Source organism: Aythya marila, assembly GCF_965140915.1.
Source record: "Aythya marila genome assembly, chromosome: 8".
Taxonomy (NCBI): domain Eukaryota; kingdom Metazoa; phylum Chordata; class Aves; order Anseriformes; family Anatidae; genus Aythya; species Aythya marila.
The window spans coordinates 15,902,011-15,920,854 of NC_139049.1; the positions used below are offsets into that span (position 1 = coordinate 15,902,011).

General features: G+C 38.6%; 1 long non-coding RNA gene across 1 annotated transcript; it reads left to right on the forward strand.

Moving 5' to 3' along the window:
- The first annotated feature begins 69 nt into the window (after positions 1 to 69).
- On the forward strand, positions 70 to 17,623 carry LOC309880506. Its single transcript, XR_014317986.1, has 3 exons — positions 70 to 139; positions 602 to 701; positions 17,322 to 17,623. It is a non-coding gene; the product is annotated as an uncharacterized lncRNA (long non-coding RNA).
- Positions 17,624 to 18,844: the final 1,221 nt, after the last annotated feature.

Below are 18,844 nucleotides of genomic sequence, written 5' to 3' on the forward strand. Positions count from 1 at the left end.
CTCGTGAGACATAAGCCCATGCTTCAGTCTTTAATGATGCTACAAAATAACGTAGAATTGCTCAATATGGGGTATTGCAAACGCTTTAAGTTTTCCTTGAGTTTTACAGTCAACGGCTGCACAACTGGCATATGAACAGGTAAAGTCCTGGCTGGGATTTTTTCTCTCTTTGCAAAACTTCTTATTTTTAAGAAATTCTGGCACAAACCAGGCTATTCCTGGTGGTTGTAAACAAACGTTTTTACCTAGCAGCTCTTACTCCCCCACACTCCTTGTGACCAACACAGCAGCCTGTATAACTAAAGCCTCCCAAAGGGCTTGCTTGGCAAGGTGGCCAACAAGAACCTCTCCATTTTCCAAGTGCGATCGAATCTCTCCACTAAATCTCACAGCCAGTAAGATAGGGATGGATTTAACAGTTGTCTTTGTTCCTGACATGTTTTTGGATATTTTTTTCTTATTAAGTGAGCTAGGTTGGGCTTTTTAAAGTTGAAATTCAAAAGCTGTATAGAAAGATTAAAAAAAAAAAAAAGATTTTGATCAGTTCTATTTAGAATGCAACAGGTCAGAACCAATAACTGAAATTTTTCTCATGTTTCAGCTGTTCATCAGCAGTGAAGAAGGGGAGACTTCAGGGAAGCTACACCAGAAAACATCATTCATAGAAACTGCCTTGCTCGCTTAGGGTCTTCAGTACTTGGGTGAGTGGATTAGCTCATGTCTTAATGTGTGGCCATTGGTAAAACTGGTCTGAGATGAAAAAAGCCAAATGAATTGTATGTTGCAAAAATAAGATTGGCAAAATTAAAGCACACAGTTTCGTGGAAGGCAGATCTCCAAAGGAAGATGGAGTGTGAGGTATGTTGGAAGTATCTGGTAAAATCCAGGGGTATACAGTGGCACGTAAATTTAAAAAAAGCCAGGCGTTTTTAAAAGCAATTGGCATAAAGGGAGACAAAAAGAAATTCAGCACAGTTAATCAGTTATGTCAGTGGTATCCAGGTCACCATATTTATAAGAATATTTATTTGATTGTGGTTTATGTTTGTCATATTTACCAGTTCATAACAGTGCATTGGATCTTCTCTGCAACACAGTATTGTCAGTACTTTTAAGGGTGTTTAATAATAATAAAATAAAAAAAAGGCCGCTGTATACTTTTCAAGTGCAGGCTGTTAGTCTGCCAAGACATTGACATGAAGAGGTTTCCTGTTCAGGGGAAATATGTGGTGTAGATGCACAGGTCTGCTCCGTACCAAATACCCTGCTTAGTGTGGGAATGGGGAGCCTGCAGAGCCTTGGCAGCACTGAGGGCAGCAGCACCCTGCATGGTGTGAGCAAGACATTTGTTGGGAATTTTCCCCCCTCTGTTTAGCAGTCATTAAAAAGCATCCAGGTACTGTGTCCAGTTCTAGGGCCACACTACAAGAAAGGCGTGACTAAACTGGAGTGCAAAAAAAAATAAATAAAACAAGAATGATTGAACAGAATATGAGGAAGACACAAAAGCAGCACACGTGTTGCCCTGATACACTCAGCCATCCCCTACCTTGGGGGTTTTTAGGACCCAACTGGCTCAAGCCCTGAACGGCCTGATCTGACCCCAGAGCTGAGCTGCTTTGAGCAGGAGGGTGGACGGGGACTTCCTGAGGTCCCCTTCAGCCCACGTTATGCCACCATCTGTGATTCTGTTCTCCCATTGCAGACAAGGAAGCCTAGGACGTGAATAATACTGTATTTCAAGCCTTCTTCTTTGTGTTTGTTCTTTGCAGCTTTCTCTGTAGTAGGTAGAAAAAAATGTGCTGCGTGATAGGTTATATAGCTTTCATCAGCTTGTGACTTCCAGTGCTCCTTGTGTAATGGGAACTCTTCTCATGCTCCTTGTAGCAGCAAAATAATAGTACAGAAAATTACCCCAGTCAACCGAGACATGCTGTTTCCATGTCCTCCTTCCAGGTAAAATAGTTATTACCTGTTAAAGTGATTGAAGGTCATCCATTCACTACCTTTTAGAAACTAGTATAAATAGAGAAGAAAATGGAAAATAAAGTACTCCCATTTTCAAAGTCTGGAGGCAGAGAACTGTAAGTAACACATAAAATGTGGGAGAAAGTAGGAAATGTCCACATTGGTGTGTTAGGTTGCTGGTGCATTACACTGGGGAAAAATGAGCGTATAACTAAATGACAATGAGGAAAAAATACACAGGTGGTGGATTGGTAAAATGAGGTGAGGTAATTGGTGGTGCCCTAGGTAGGCTGAGAGTCTTGTCTGCCCTCACGTTGGTAAAATCAGCCTTTCTCCTTTGCTGGCTGCCCCTGCTAAACAGGGCAAGAGAAATTTCTGACACATTTACCCTTTGTGCTCATTGCAGATTGTATACAAAGGATCTAATCAGAAAGAACAGAGGAATGAAGAAAGGGCTCTGAGGTTGTTCCTCTGAACCAACACTGGCTCAGAATCATCATTTTGCTACAATTTAAAATTTAGTTTCATTGCAATAAAAGCAGAGGCAAACAAGTTGTTTGATCTTAGTTAACAATGAAAAACACTTGATACTATGAATGATAAAAGAGTGACATTAAAGAAGATTGCTCAGCACAGGTTGTGTTGTGACAGACCACATTCTAGAGAAAGTTCAGGATACAAGAAAACTTTGTGTTCCAGCTTCAATGCTAAATTAAGATACTTAAAGAATAAACATTTGCTTGACAATATCTTGAACTGACAAGCACAACTAGATCCATGTGTGCCAATGATGTGATGTTGTTGCAGTGTGGCTTCTTGCTAGGGCTGTAAGAATTCAGTGAAAACATCCAGTAGAAATCCAGAGTAAAGACTCTTCACTGGACGTAAGAGCAGCACAAATGTATGGTAAAGGAAGGAATTATGCCCACGCATTAAATAAAAATTCGCTTTCATACAGATGTTGTGTCTGAAGTAGGGCTCTCTGGCTGTATATGGGTTTAATAGGCCCAGAGTGATCAGTGATTGGGGGTATGTTTCATAGCAAGGCTGAAGTTATGTCACTTTATGCAATGTTTGGATGAACATCTTGAAGATAAGTGTAAGGAGTTACTTTGGATATACTTGCTAACAGTCTGGTAAGTTATGTTGAGCAGTACTAAACATCCAGAGCCATAGACTTTGTCTGTTTCACTAGTGGGTCACGTGTTCTAGACACTTGTTTGTGTATGCCTCAAAAATAATTCATTGTGTGACAGAAAAGATCAGCTCTGCTGTAATCTAGATTAATTTCCATGATTCATAGGAAACATAATACCCCACTAAAGTATTTCTCAGAACTTTGAAAAGACAGTGACTTTAAGACTTGTAGACAAAAACATTTGTGAAGGAAAGGAACATGGCACATTATCTACTCACAAAAGTAATGTGCATAAATGGGAATTGTAGCAGAATCCATATTATTTAAGGATTAAGTTGCACAGATTACAGATTCTATCTGCTTTGTTCATTTGGAAAAGAAGTTCTGTGTGAGGCAATGCAGGATCTTCACTATTCAGGCCCCACTATATAGCTCTTGCTTTCAAAAAAGGTCACTCAAGACCAGTATATAGCCAGCATTTGGGCAATCAGTGGTGATTCAGTGGCAATCAGAGGGAAAGTTATCTCTAAAAACAGTGGTTTGTAAGTCCTGAATAAGCTAGAGGTAGCAGAGATGGGAGCAGATAGTAATACAGTGGATCTTGTTTAGTATGAAACATTTGTCTTCTTCAATGCTTCCTGAATATGTTGAGGCACCTGACCCTAACATGTCCTTAATCAACTGCAATGCACTTCTTATGCAGTGTGCAGAATGGCAACAGACTTTGAGCAATCAGGAGCGTCAAATTTTTCACCAGCTTTGATGGTGAGTGTCAGGCCAAACTATCTAATGCAGATTACTTATAAGAAGGCAAAGATGAGAGTGTAGGGAAAAAAAAAAATCATCTCAATTCTTAAAAGGAAGAAATGACCTCAATTCTTAATGGACACTATAGTCTAATAGCTTTGGAACAGGCATGAACCATTCCAGCGTAGGTACAAGACAAACAATTATGCAACCCTGGAATAACTGTAGTACAGTGGTATCAGTAACTGGTAGTAATTCAGCAATATGTTGTATTTTCCAGCCACTGTTTTCATGACATGATTGAACTGCGTGCTTCTGAAAGTAATCATATCAACAAAGTAAAATCTGAAGTGACAACTAGCCAAGAACTTCAGGAGCAGTATCAGAAAGGAAAGATGTTTGCTACTTCATAAAATTAAGTTTCAGGCAATGATAAAAGGATTTTGTCAATAAAAAAAAAAAGTTCAAAATAGCAAACCTCCAAATTACAGAAATGGCATATAAGCAAGAAAGTTAGTACATGAAATTCAGATTCTTAAATATTTCAAAAGGCAAAATACCAAACTCGCTTAAACTGAAAAAGATGTATTTATAAAATCTGTAGCCTTAGGGCTGGTACTTGAAAATATGCAGTGCTTTCATAATATTCATACTTTGAGTAGACATTTTATATCTCCTTAGTTTGTGAAATGTCTTTAATACAGATTAAGGTGGTTGTCTGACATAAGAAAGCTGGATAATGAAAAGTATTCTTTGTAAAGACATGCCTAATTTGGACTTCTGGGGTGAGGTAGCATGCACTTAATGGCAGGTATTAATTCTGAACTTGATATTTAAGACAGTATGTTAACAGGTGTAGAAATTCAGGGAGACAAAGTAATTATATAATCATGTAATTAGCTTATTAAAGATATTTTATTTTGCTGGGAACGCTATCCAGGCATTTCCTTTATCCCTTAAATATGGTAAGAGAAGATAATTAATTGATTTTATCTGAAACATTGTTTAGCCACTACAAAGGCAATGTGTGTTTTTTTTCTGGCATGTGCTGCCAACAAAAATCAAATGTGCTGCCCCAAGTAGTACCTTTCTAACAGTATTTGCAGCCATTTAGGTGCTCTAACATAGGTGTGACTTTACTGTTGCTAACACATTGTGTTCTGGTATAGACTCTAACAAGTGAATGGAGCTGCCTGGTATTTTCCAAGTACAGTAAACATTTTGGTTTCGATTCAGTAATGATATCAACTCTGATAGCAGAGTATTCCCCTTGCTCAGCTTATTTCAAGCAGTGAGAGCGATGTGCTGAACACATGGTTTTCTTCTACTTCTGGGATGTTGTGTAGGCTGCCCTGTTCCATGTAGCTAAATGGACATTCAAAATCCAGTCTCTGAAAGATGAAGTGTTAATAGATACTTCCATTCCCATAAATCCCAGGCCAGGAGATAAGGACAAAAAAGTGATAAATTATTGTAAGTAACTAGGAGAAAGATGCTGCTCCTCTTGAATGCTAAATCAAATTGTCTGTTAGGAATGTGTCTAGAAAAAAAAAACAGAAGGATCCCACTCTATTATAACTATTCTAAGAATAAATTCTAGGCAGGGAAAGTTCTTCACTTTCCCACCAAGCATATTTGTTCCCTTTAGAAGGAAATTACAGAATGTGCGTGGCTGACAAACTATCACTGACCTTCTTCTGTGCCCCTGTAGGCACACGCAATAAAGATTTGTAAACTTTTCTTCTCTTCCTAGGGGACAACGTCCTGCCATTCCACACCACATTTCCCACTAGTGTTACAGCTAGAGGCCAGGGCTAGTTTGTGCTAGCACAGTTTTGCCTGCAAAGGCATGAATGAAAGGCAAAATCTGGAAGACAAAATTCCAAAGGTGCAAAGTATGTGTTACCACCAAAAGTACTTGTGCAACATGAACCATGATAAGGAAGAAGCTGGAAGCCAGAAAACACCAGCAATGAGTCAGTTTCTAAGTAAGGACAGGATAGAACAGGAGAAAAACAACCCCACAAGAGAGAATTTTAGGGGGGATACAGGACTCAGGATTTCTCTGTTCCCACTCCTGGATGGAATGACTCAGGCCCACCTTACTTTCCAATGTGCCAAATTACGAGGTCTGAACTCCACAGTGTGGGTTGGCAGCAAAGAGAAAATACAGGTAGAGTTTGGTGTTTGCAAAGGTGCTTCCCTAAGGTATTTAGAGCAAGTCACTAGTAATATATCCAGGATGTTCTGGAGTGAGCCAGAACTTAGTGGGACTTGGATCTCCAGCCATGTTTGTGTTTCATACTGCCATTAACTTTTTTTTTTTTAGGATTTAACCAACAAACATAATTTCTGTTTTCCTAATTCTCTTTCCTGTGCTATGTAGGGGCTTCTGCTTTTAAGCAGTTGTTTCAAAATTGTTACAAGTGAGTCTTGTAAATTTGTTTTAGATGACTTTTCAAAACGCTTTAGTTAGGCTGTAGGTATTCCTGCAGTCAGCCACCTTTCTCTGTAAAATGGCAGTAAAGAGGACAGAAACCAGACTAAGTGTCAAGTGGTATCTGGTTTTCCTATAAGTCCTTTTTTACTACTTAACTTACCTTTTGCATTATAACAAGTGGATTGAGAGGACAGATATATAATATATATTTATCTTCCTATTTTCCCAAAGTAACTGGAGATTTTCCACATACTTTCAGAAGAATCTAATTATTCTCAGGGCTGAGAGAAATGCAAATCAACTTTAGTTGTAACTGGTTATTCAGCAAACGTGTTTGTAATGTCATGTCCTCTGCAGTAAGGAATCATTAACACCTATCATATGTGGTTTCCCATAGGGGAAGTTCTGTACAAACATTTTGAAATATATATATATATATATTAATAACTAGATAGACTTTGCAAAGATGAGGTCAAAGTCCTCTGAAGCTTGGAAGGTGGCAGTGTTTGGGGGAAAAGCTCTACAAACTGAGACTACCTCATAATAAAGACGTCTCTTGCACAGATTAGCTTTTCATTTGTAGCAAAATAAATAAATAAAATTAAAATTGTATTGTGCCCTGGAAAACAAATTTGATGACCATAGCTCTCATCATAGAGCTCTAGGCAATAATTTAGGGATGCGCCACAAGACAGCATGGTAGTAGGATGAGAAGTGGGGCAACATTTGTAGAACATCATAGAATCTAACTGTAGAAGCAGTACCTGCTTCCAAGCTTTCCTTGAGATTTGAAACAGAAACAGCAAACTTCAAATTAAGCGTCAACAGAAACACTGAACTTGCCATTGAACGTTTGTATCGTGAAGGCCTGATGTGCAGTTGGTTAATACCACTGCTGATCTCTAGTTGCAAGGAGCTGCTTTTTCACAATAGCCTCCTGGATGGTATTTTAGATAACTATCTGGTGCCCTCTTGTGGAGTTTTTCATATCACACAGCAGTAGGATTGAAGTACCTTGCAGCGTCAGCAGAGATCCCATTAAAGTAGGGCACTAATAAGTTTAGTTAGTCACATTTGTAAGTGAAGCAATATGAAATCAAATGAAGAAAACTTTCAAAGCTTTCTCTGAAATTATTACTACAATCCTGCAAATGAATACCCCAACCAAGAGCATCTTTTCTGAAGTTGCTGAAGTTTTCTGCTTATACTGAAAACATATATGGAAGGGAAATAAGTATAAAGATGCCTTGGTTTATTGTGTTTATCTCTACGAAGCCATTATAAAACTAGTGAACAAGAGGATATTTTAAAATAGGCAGTCCAGGATAAAGACAGAAGTAGGTAAAGAAGAGGGGAGGGCAAAATTCCAGGGGGGTGAGGAAGGGGAGGGGGGGGAGGTGAACAGGTACAGTTTTAGGCAGACCTGGCATACGCCTCAGTTATAGCAAATAAATGACTCCTTATTCACTCTTTTTATACTTTATTTTAAAGTATTTGCCTTAGCACAGATTTACCTTGCTTTGCAGCTGGTCAATAAAACAAAAAAAGTTAACATTATGCAGGATTGCATCAAGTGCAGGCTAATATTTGCCACTGGAGAAGCTCAACAGATTATTGAGCCATGCTCTTCAGAGGCTGGGTAAATTTTGCAAGACTGTCTCTAGAGCTGTATGTTTCAAATATAGTTCAAGGGGTTTTTCTTTTAACTCATCTGTTGTTTCCATTATTTCATCTTCAGCAGTGACCTCAAGAAAGTGTGAAAAACATAACACAGCTCTTTCCTCATACATGTCAGGAGCTGCTTAACTCAAAGACAGGTCTGCTGCTATACTGTGGAAAACCCTTGAGTTTGGGGCACATAGATCTGATATCTAATTTCTTTTGGGGTGGTAGTACATATTGCACACCCTTACATCTCAGCCCAACATCATAACTAGGATTTTGCAGTTAGAGAGTTACCATGCAGGGAGGCCCAGGTCAATTTCCACTTGGACTACAAATTGTGAATGTGAACCCAGTCAAGTCACTTAGGACCTGTGAATAGGCTCCTACAACTGATGACAAAGATAGCAATTGTCAGGTAATCTTTTAAACACCTTTATAAATTAGGCTTCTGTAGTGACCTTTGATAGGTGCTAGGAGCAGGCATTAGGGTAGAGGTCTAAAGAAGAAATCATTTCCCTTTTTATGTTCCACCTCCCCTGTCCTTTCATTATTTTGAAGTTAAGGTATGGGAGGGAGATCTTCATTGTATGTTCACTGTTTTTAAAGCACCTGGCTCCACTATTTGGAAGAGTTTTGCTTTCCAAATGACCAACAAGAACTGAATTTAGAGGAAAATAGCCTACCCCTCTTCCCTGCAGACTTGCACATCCGGTTCAGACTTGTAGTAAGAAGAGAAATTAGATGACTAATAGAGGTCTATGAATGAAGCAGATGTGTGCTTGTGCCTGCACACACATGTGTACGTTGGATACAGAAGAACTGAACCTTTTGGATTCAGTTAAATGAGGCAGAAGGCTAGCAAGAAGTACCTGACTATTTGTTATAGTGGTTTCTGTGTCACTTGTAAAGAACCCGTATTTATGAAGCCCACTGTGAGAAGTCTGATAATGAGGAGTGCCTTGTTGCATGCAGTAAGTCAAGAAAGACAGCTCAGCACTTACTCTTCCATTGTCCTTTTTTTCCTCAGATGGAATCTGTCAGAAAATCAATTTAGAAATTAGTGGTTTGGAAGTGGAATCCCATAGATCTGTAGTGCTGTGTTAAAAGTTGTCAAAATTTATTAGTATCTTTAAAACATTTAGTGGAAAGGCTAAAACCTTTTAAAGGCCAAATAGAGAAAAACAGAGTAAGCCAATCTTTTCAGACACAGGAACAGATAAGTATTAATGTACAGGCATTGTAAAATTCTGAGGGGAGATAACTCCCCACAATATTTGCATTTTATAGTTTAAAATTGTCAATATTAGTGCACGTTAAGTAAGTTAAAATTTATTCTATTTCCAATAACTTCTTTGTGATTAGTTGAATAGAAAGATCAGTGAAATGCCTCAAGCTCCCAGTCGTTATGAATCTGTTTTTCTATATTGATTACTGCAATGTACATGAGCAACAATGGTCAGAACAGAACATTTAGCAGTGTGGTCTGTGGGGGCAGCAAGTTTACAAAGCCATTGAAAGTGGTTTTGAAGAGAGCTGACAGATTACTACAAAGATTATCATTGTTACAGTCTCAGTGGGAGTCTGGTTTAATCTAATTAACATGACAGTGGCAACACAATGACAATAAAAATTAGAAGGACCAAAGAACTCTTCTATTACGTAGCCAGGGTCTGACTGGAAAAGAGAGATGTGATGAATGCAGAACAGGAGAATGCTTGAGAATGACTAATAGATCAGAGAAGCTTTTTTTTTTTTTTTTTTTTTTTGTACTCATAAAATATGGGATTTTTTTTCTCACAGTGTGCTCTAAGCACCAATTTAAGGTATTCTGAATTGGCCTCTCTCTATTTACATGCCTTTGAATTGACTGAACTAGCAAAATAGCTTTGGTCCTCTGAATCATACCTAAGTTAAATGTATAGAATCAGCTAAAGCTGAAGTTTCTGTTCAGGTTCAAACACGTAAAAATAAACTCCAATACAATTTGAAGTTGAGCTTAGGAAGTTAAGCAAGAGAAATCGCAGAAGGTATGATTCACAGATTCCATCATGAAAACAAAAATCCAACTAAGTTCTTAAAAGCAGATTTCATTAGTGTTTTTTTGTTGTTGTTATTTGATTGGTTTTAAAAAAATCTGTCGTGTGTTTCCACCACAGCTTTGGAATATAATAATTGAAGGGAAAGGAAGGAAGGAAGGAGGAAAAGAGGAAGGAGTGATTCTCTTCAAATAATGATTCCTACACATCTACAGGACTAGGGTACATTAAGTCATACCTATTTTTAAAAAGAACGTGTGTTGATTTGAGAACTTTACATTTTCTCAAGGGTCAAAGCTAGAGGTTCTGAAATACCTTGAAGTTAGTGGAAGCAGGTGGGAGAAAATTGATTTTTTTTTTTCCATGAACCACAAAAATGAGGCTTTTCTTTTGTAATAATTTGTCAGCAAAAGGAGAACACTTTATGAAGAAAAGTTAGAACAAGTCTACTTCAAACCCTGGAAACAATTTAATGAATTGGCTTCAAACAGAATGCTGTTTGAAAGGAGTTCTAGACATCACTAATGATAAAGTATGTTTTCATGGAAGGAAACTGTCAATAAATACCAAAATATTTGCTTCCATAAAAAAGTAAGCATTATTGGAAGCTTTGTTACGTTCTTTTGTATTCTTTACTGAAGTGACTACTGTGTTTCAGGAACAGATTTACTGAAGTATATCAGAGAGTAGGTGGTTTCAATTTCTAAAGTTTTTGTGGCTTCCTTTTCCATTAATTTCAATAATTTATTTTGCAGAATTCAAGTGGGTTGGTGTGCATCAGGAGGTCTTGAGGGGAGGGATGACCTAAATCCACAACACAATTATAGAAATAGCTTTCACAAATTTCCATGCTCAGCATATATCCTGGCCTTAAATGCTTAAGTCCAGAAGGAACATTTGGAGCCACATTCTCCTCTTCCCCTAGGAGATATAATGTAACATTACACCATAGGTTAGTCAGACAAACAGAAATTGCAAGTGCCTTTTTAGGAGACTTCATTCTGTCACTCACCACTGGCCCAGGAAGTTTACAGCAAAAAAAAAAAAAAGAGTCCAAAGAAGTAAGCAATGCTGAGTTCTTGAGCAATGAAACTACAGAGCAGTTTTTTCCCCAAAGCAGCTGAAAACAAGTTTTTAATATATTTTCTTGTGAAAGAATTTACTGTAGTATTGTGTAGCTATTGATCAGAGAATAATCAAACAGGCCACCCTGCAGAAATATTTTTCAGATGCCTAGAGAGAATGAACAGCCAGTACCTATGAATTTTTACTGAAGGCAGGCATATACTTCTCATCCAAAACCTACAATGAAAAGGCCTTCAAAAATGTCAAGACCTAATATAGTAAGAATTACAGCAGAACATTAGCCAGGAGTCAAAGCATTCCCTGTGTTGTTCTCAAACACGCAATTTCTCTCCTTTTTAGTTTCTTGCAGCTTTTTGTGAAAAACTAGAAAAATATGCTAAAGACAATTTTTGGAACACTGAACAGGGATGAGGAAGCAGTGCAAGCAACTTGACAGAATATGCAAAAGGCAAGGAGGAGGAAGGAAGTAGAAGAGAAAGTGATTTGGCAATCAGCCCATGAGAGGAGGATATAGAAATGTGGTGATTAACTACTACCCCCATATTGTTTCCTTTTATATGAATGCCTAAAATCTTCAGAGTTTGTGCCCTACCTTGCCTTTTGTGGGATTTGGGACCATGCATTTGCATCTCCAGATAAAGAGGTGGGTTCAGTGTCACTTACACCAGGGGCAGGGGACACATACATGGAGCAAATTTTCCACTTCAGAGCTACTGTTTCAGATAGCTATAATCTCAGCTGGATGACCTGATGGTCTGCTATTAGGAGGCAGAAGTCAAGTCACATCTCTGAACGTCTTCTACTGAAGATGCAATCATCCCTCTGTACAAATTTTCTCAGTTCAGAACAGTGACACAAAATGTCTCCTTTCATTGCTTCTGCTGAGCACAGGTTCAATCACTGCTGCTTAGCTATTGCTGCCTTGCCATGGAAATGGAGTAACAAAAAGGCTGAAGGCAGTGCGATGGTGGTGAGGATGCAGTGAGACTCAAATCGATTGGCTTCAACTTCAGATGAAGTTGACTCTGTGAGGGAAAAGGTAGAAGAGGTAAAAGAATTACGTTGAGGAGGTAAAGACACTAATACTAGTCATGGCGTTTTGTAGCAATGGTAATTATTGTCAATAAGCCAGACAACCAGCAGGGAGCTGGGCCATGGTAGGTTGATGATACTAGGTATAATTTCGCTTTGTAAAGACAACTGCCTGATAACTATACATTAACAAAGTTAAGGTTGCCTAGAAGCCTTTCAGAGTGTAATGAGAAGGCACAACTTAAGTATCTGAAAAATACGAAGGTAAGGTTTGCTGGGTTAAGAGTGACTTTTGTACTGCAGGGCTTTACCAGAGGAGTGGGAGGACGCGGGCAGATACTCTCTCCAGCCAGAACAGCCTACACAAGTAAACGAGAGAGGGCGCCAGATAGCAAGGAGTACTTTTAGCGTGCTAACATCTTAATAAAACAGGGAGGGGAACAGCTTGTTTGAAATCTAGGCATAGGTTGTATTTTCAGTGGGGTAGGGTGGATAGCCAAACATCCACACTTGGTAGCTACTGCATGCAACATTCATTGTAACAGTTAAGACATATGAGCATTGACCAAAAAGTATGATTTCTTGCATTCGTGCCAACCCCTCCAGCCTTTGTTCAACCAGAAGAATGGCCTTTGCCACTCCACTTTAAATAGAAATGTGAGAGCAAACTCGGTAGAAACTCTACAGATTCCTTTATTTTTTACTGTCACTCTGGTACCTCAGTTACAACCATGTGATACCAGTCTCTACCCTGAATTGGTTCCTTGTGAAACTAGAAAAATCCCAGAGTTTTGTTTGCAAAGACTTAAATCAGCACAGTCAGAGTTGGCTCTCCGTACTCCCAGGATATTGAATTAGGCTGTATGCGGCTAGGTTACAGCTTCAGCTCTGTTCATTTTCAGAGCTGCAACCAGCAGAAGGTGCCTGCACTCAGCAGACAGCAGAACCATTCAGGAAAGAGGACACTGGAGCACTGTCAGACAGGGTCTACCAACTCCTTTTGCAATGACAAATCCAGAATGCATGAACTGGGCTGAACAGCAATTACTTCTACCTGTCCTCAAACACAGCATGCTTCCTATAAACATCTTCATGCTTGGTGGACTTTCACAGTCCTTCAAGTGTTTATATAGGTTGCATTTGACATAAAGCTTTCACTGGGCTATCTTTAAGTTTATATACTCAAACATCTCTCCTATTTTATTGCTATGAAAACCTACTGTAAAGAAGTCTTTTGTGCACCACTAGTAAAAATCTTCAGAATTCATTTCTTTGAATCTTTTTCACCACTGGCTCCCTCAAAGCTGCAATTACAGTCTTGCCAAGCTAATACAATACTTTTCCTCACCATTCCTTGCAGCTACACCTAAACATAGCCAGCACAGTTGTCATCTGTGCAGCTCACTCTAGTGATAACTGCCCATGATGGGGACCAGAGTTAAGGCTGCCTAGCAGGTACTTCAGTTTCTGTTTCCTCGTTTTCAGAGGATTTTCATTTTGCACAATGCAGGACTACGAATGACTCAAAATATTACCAGGAGCCCATGAAATCTCTCCTTGCCATTTGTTTTTGTCCCTGGATTAACAATGCTACCAATGCCCTCAGCTGGGAGCAAGCAGCAAAGTGGCTAGCAGTGATAACAAGAAGAAAGAGGCACAAGTGAGAGTTTGACCTCACAAGCTTTGTTTAGATGGCTGGTCCTTTTTAGTGTTTCCTCTTGTTATTCTTTCACATATTTGGGGGAATAGAAGGGGACTGTAGCCAAACCATTATACATGTTCATTCCATAATCTAAACATTTTTATCCGCTCTCTCTCTGGCAATTGTTTAAGTAGCTATAGTAATATGCCAGAGAAATGGACGCTGGAGTCTAAAATTTTGCAAGATTTTATTCTGGGCAGTGCACCAAGTACCAGGTAATTGCTGGCAGAACTACAAGATTAGATTTGCATTCTGCTTTGAGTCTACAGCAGTGCACAAAATGAGAGTCAAATAGAGTCCTTCAGGCAGCAGCTGGGGCACTTAGAGCATGATTATAATGTGTAGGCAAAGTCCTAGAAAAACTTTTAAAATGGGGTGGCCTCCTGCCTAATTCCTTCATTCCCAAGTACTTGACAGAGTACTTCAAGACTATCCAGTACTTATGGAGGCTGTGCAAAGGGGCAAGAAGAGGGTTTATGGCTGCATTTTAAGTTTTTTGTTTGTTTGTTAGTTTTTGTTTTTGACTTGGACAAAAACTAGCCTTGAGGTAGTTCAGTTACTATATATTTGGCATGACATCATCAGAAATAAAACAAGGCCACTGCTGGTTCTTTTATTGGTTATTTAGACAGGCAAGTGCTAATTTGCTTATCTGACCACATCAAGAGAAAACACATTAAGTCTAATACAAACAAGTTGCTTCTAGGAGAAATTCTGTCTGGGTATAAGTAAAACAAAGTTACATGGTGAGAACAATTAAAGATTGGAATAGGTTGCCCAGGGAATTGGTAGAATTTCCCTTACTGGAAATATTCAAGATTTGGCTTAGCAGTGCCCTGGACAACATAACAGCCATCTTTCCAACAGAAGGTTGGGCCAGATGGTCTCCAGAAGTCCCGTCCAACCTAGATTCTTCTCTGATCTATGATAATACTCCGAATCATTATGTTTCAAAGTAAGTTGGAATCGCGGAAGAAGGTTTTTATTTTATCTCATGTCAGACAGTGAGGATTCCAGTGCCTACTGAAATACTAACTTTATTGTGAAATGGTAAAGGAAGGAAAAGCAATGGTTGCATTGCAATTACAAACATTATTGCAACCAACTGTGGTCATAACCAATCTGGTAAAGCTACACTGCATAGACAAACAGGAGAATGGAGGCTTCTGCAAAAAAAATAAAAAAAAGTCATTAAAAGATTATTTTTTTTTTTTTCCCTGAAGAGCACAGCTTTATTGCACTTAGATGTGCCAGTATGTTCTTACCCTGTACAGCAAAAATACTGGAGTTGCAATGATGGATGTGTGTGTATGAAAACAAGCAAATTTTAAGTATTATTCTTTCCAATAAAAGCATAATAAATACAGATATTTAATCTGCTTAAAAAAAAAAAAAAGAAAAAAAAGAAAAAAAAAAGAAAAAAAAGTCTTGATAGTGATAGAGCTTTTCCGTTGTAAATAGATCATTAGCATATAGAAATGCACCATTTAGACCAAAAGGAAATATTAGATACTTTCTGAATTCTGCACATCAAAACTGTATGTTTCAGAGCTACTACAGCAAACCATTGTGTCTGGTACTATACAAATTAGCATTAAAAGAAACATAAACAACATTGCTAGCTTGGCCACGCGCTTTACATGTGTACCTAAATTGCACAGCAGTAATACAGGAGTTGTCTTTTCTTTTTCTTTCTCTTTTCTATTTTTTTTTTTTTTTTAGACTTAGTTACCATAGAAGAAGGTAAAACAAAGCAAAGCTTATGTGACCCATTGTATTACAGACAGACATATGTATTTTGCAAGATACAGCAACTGCTGTAATGATGGCTAGAGCAAACACAAACCAGATAACAAGATAAAGAAATGGATTACTTGTTACCCACATTAACAACCAGAAGAGTGACACAGTAAGTGTAAGAAAATCAGTGCAGAGGTACATAATATGCTGGTCCATTACATTTGCTCTCTTAGCTAGCAATGAAGAACTATGTGTCCAAATCTTACCACCCAAATAAATCTTGGTTATAATTATTTGCTTAGATTCTTGGTTCCTGCTTCAGCATAAGATACTAGTTACAATTAATATGCCAGTTAGCAGTACTGCAGCAGATTCTGTGCCGTTGATGAGAAAATGTACTACAGTGAGTGCTGGAATGAGGGAACTGCCCTCTAGACCTACTTCTCTTGCCTGGGCAACTTCTTGCATGACTGCAGATGAGCTGGAGAGGAACACGAGGCTAACAGGATTACAAGGATCAGCAGGCACCTCACCCACTGACATGATTAGTACATTGTGCCCTTTGTTGTGAAGGCTTATCACTGCATGGCTTTCCCATGTCAGAAGCTAGGCTTGTATGGATAGGTTTATGAGAAAGTAAAATGCTCCGAGAATCTCACCTTCATGAGCAGAAGAACCTGTAAACATTTTGGAATCCATTTACTACAGTTAGAAACCTAGGAGTGCTAAGGTTTTCAAAACTTATTTAGAGAGTAAATTAAACAGACAAGACAATAACTTCTGAGGATAGGGAGGAAAAAAAAAAAGAAAAAAGCCAAACTATTCAGCTCTTCTTTGCGTATCAGCAATGCTTTTGAACTCTTGCAACACATTCAGTGTGCAAGATGGTTTAGCAAATCCCTTTTCAATCACTATGTATGCTGTCTTGGATAGGCTCCCAGTAAGAAGCTTCTCCATGGAAAATGGAGACTTGGAACAGGAAGAGTACATTTAAACCCCGTGCTTAGTCTTAATGAATGGTGAGGGGGGAGGGAAGGGGAGGAGGAAAGGCAACCGAAACCATCTGTACCCAGAAGAAGCAAACCCAGATGTCATGGGGATTTAGTCCTCTCCTTCATTAATCATATCTGCAGGATCATTCAGCTTCTGCAGCACATGCCTGCTGTATTTTTGAAGGATAGTTAATAATATGAGAACATCAGCTCACTTGGGAAGAAAGTTTTGGTCACATCTTTGTTAATCAAATGGAAACAATTTCTGTTCCAAGTAGAATCATGCTATGATTTACCTAATTAAGATGAAAAATGACAAGTCTAATTTGTAAATTTTGATGTCTTCCCTCAATAAAGGCTGTTTAAAGATAGTGGAATGCCTCTTTTGTCGGATGCATACAGTGGCACATCTTTTATTTGAACAAGAAGTATTTGGTTTTGCTCTTTAGCTCCTGTAGGACCAGTTGAGGTATTTGGTTTGATCATGCTCTCTGCCAGCCAGGACACGGAGTAACTTGGATATAAAATTTCATACTGGCTTTTAATTTCCAAACATCCCGAACAGGGTAGAGCCACCTACATAATAGCAATAGAATGAGAAGTTTCCCTCGTCTTTACAAAGCCAGGCAGCAGTGGAAGTCACTCAGCCTGTCTCCATCTACCAAACATCACCATACCTGAGCCTTTCCATTGCCCGTGCTGAAAAGCCTCCTGCAAATACCAGCCTGTAAATGCATTTTCACCACTTACATAGCTTTTCTTTTTGTTTTCGCAGGCAGATGTGGTTGCCCTTTTGAGGAAGTAAAGAATCCACTGGATCTACAACAGATAGATTTTATTGTGAACTTCCCACTGAGATCAACAGATTAAGCTGTGCCTTCTAGTTTGCCCTTCTACAGCTCTGAAAAGTGTAGTTAGCTGTGGTTTTATTTACTGGTTTCCTTATGGCATCCCTGTTTCAAGGTGAGGGAACAAATCCATGCATTTTGTCTGACAATGAGGAAGCTTGCCTCAACAATGAATTTGCAAAGGATTCTGTGTTAGCTGTTTTGACAAGAATGTCGTAACAAATTAAAATACAGCCTCTGTTGGCAGCTGAGCAGGAAGGATCACCTCTAGCATTGTCATTGAACAGATTTCATAACCTAGTGACTAAGAAGACAAGGAAATGGTGTTTGAATTTACCAGATATGATTTGTGTGTTTAGTAAACAAGAACATTTCAACATATAATTTATTTTAATTTGTGCATATACAAAAAATAAATAAATAAAAATTACTTGGTCACTAGGACAGGCAAATGGAGACATTTCTAGACAGCAGCCAGAGGCAATTCTCAGCTCTAGCATTCTTTAATTTATAGGAAAGAAGATTGAGAATCACATGTTAAGAATTCTGAATTTCACAGCCCTGTTCAGAGACTTCATTCCTTTCCCAGACACCCTTACTCCATCGTCATATTATCCTAACAAACTGAGTTTCCTTCTTACTGATTCCCATTTGTATTTGGTTCACTGAACCTCTTTACTTTTCCTGGTCTTCTAGATACAGCATTGCCTCTCCAGCCTTCCAAAGGCAGACTCCAGCTTCAAAGGCTGGTATCGAAAAAACAAGATTAAAATAGAGCTCTCGTTAAGTTCTTGACATGGCAGGAGAAAGGGCCAACAGCTCCTACAGTAAAAAGAGAGAGAGAAGGAGAAAAGAACAGGGGAACTGTTCACCACAAGGCTGGAGGATAAATTATTTCAAAGTTAAAGTACGGTGCAGTCTCTTGTTTTTGTGAGGTTACTGGTTTCAGAGGATTTTTCTGTTTAAGTTCACATGGTATTCAGACTGCTCTTCCATCTCCATGACCAGAGTGTCTAGAGCCATACTCAACAGAATGTTTATTTGTAATAAATCAATTTTAGAATGTGTTTTTAAAAAGCAATCTCAGTATGCAAGTTAGTAAAATGCCGTACATACTAAGAACTTGTGTATTCAGTTATAAAAAAGTATAACCTACTCAGAATATGTTCACAGGTTTCTGTTTGCATTTCAAGTGAAATGGGAACCAAGACAGTGTAGGGCCTTTACAGACACAGAAGAACACAAACCTTCTCTTGAGTGTACACAGTTAGCAGGCTGCCACTCTCCTAATTTTGGAGAAGCAATTCTTAAGCAGCATGCTTATGTTCTGCTTACCTAGTGTCTTTAAGGCCCAGGTACTTAAGTCCTCAGGAATTTCAGGTACCAAAAAGCAGAAAGGTCCTAGCCATCATTTACAATGTACTCTATTTTACTCTTCAATGACTAAGGA